Raw genomic sequence first — 1543 nt, 5'->3', positions numbered from 1 at the left:
TATTTCATAATTTTGATGTTTTTACTATTCTAAAATGTGAGAATAGTAAAAATAAAGAAAAATGTGTGTCCAAACTTTTGACTGGTAGTGTATAGAACATGACTATGCAAATGTTGTTTATAATCTTGATTTTTAAAGGTTTTTTTCTTGTGAAGTAATGGATATTATCAGGTTCCAGACTTAATAATCAGTTGAATATAATAGCCTGAAAAGGGGGGAAATTGAAATAAACCTTATGGTGTCAATATTAAACATGCTGTGTGCTCAGCAGCAGCGGCAGGTTGTACGAAGGCAAGTCACTGTTAGGCTAACACAGAACATATGGAGAGCATATCTTAACAGTACGGGGCGCTGCCAAGTCACTACTTAGTATTCGCCTCGTAATTTCAGCCACCACAAACAGTGCGCCAGCCATGTGGATGAGTGAAACACTTTATTGGGGGAATGTTCAACCTTTTACTGAATAAAAACACCACTTTCTCTCACAGACAACTACAGTAGGTGCAGATTAAATAAGGCACAACCCCCAAGAGGAAAGAGGGGCATTTATAACACAACAAATCTGTTACACTTGAAGCTCCCATGGTAGCAGAGCACCCCATTATTTCACTTGGCAGAGACCAAAAAAGAAGCTTACTGACCTCTCAAGGCAAGTTTATCAAGGACTTTACAACAGGACTATAAAAGCTTAAAAAACGAGCAGGTTGATGCTCATTGAGGGAATTTTCTTTCAACTTGTGCAACATACTTTGCCCGTTGCAGCGTTCACCACCAAGTCACAAAGGATAATAATGAGGATATGTGCTGATGTCACACGGCTGAGAGGTGTGGAAGACTAACAGTCGGCCAGATGTGATGACGAGAGGCGTCCAGATGAACCCAGAGAGCCGAGGTTCACATGGAGGCAGGAGGCCTGTTTAAGCTCTGTAACACTCGACTGTGAGAATCTGTATCGAATCACATGGAGCAACTTTCCTGATGGCAGCCAGATGATGGATGCTATGACTCAGCTGTCACTCGATTTCACTGTCACAGCTGTAATTGGTTTCGTATGAGTAATCAGTTAAAAATCGATTATACATGAATGACAAACTGGTAAATAGGGTACGTGACATCATGTGATGCCGGTAATTTTATACAAGTCACAATTCTGGTGGTGTGGTGGGTTGGGGGGTGTTTCCCAGGACTAGACCTTTTCAACAAGACTGTCGTTGGACTGTTGAATCTTGTCGGAAAGGCTTCTGGTCCAGCGTGGGTGCAACAGCTAACAACGGCTAGCTAACATACAAACAAGATAGCACCCATCGATCTCCTAGTTATGAGCGCCACCCTATATTATTGATTAGTTCTCCTTGACAAATGACTTCAGCTAGAGTTTTCCTGGAATGAGGAGAATGATCTGGCTAAACATGATGCACAACGCAGGCTAAATTAGGAAGCCTTCAATTAACATGAGCACAATTCCACACATTATAATGCAGCAATACATCATCAAGCAAGAAGTCAACACTGTAGTTGTGTAGAACAGTTTCTGATTGCCTCG

This window comes from Centroberyx gerrardi, chromosome 8 (genome assembly GCF_048128805.1).
Source record: "Centroberyx gerrardi isolate f3 chromosome 8, fCenGer3.hap1.cur.20231027, whole genome shotgun sequence".
NCBI classification, from domain to species: Eukaryota; Metazoa; Chordata; class Actinopteri; order Beryciformes; family Berycidae; genus Centroberyx; species Centroberyx gerrardi.
Note: the sequence above shows the minus strand (reverse complement) of the source record.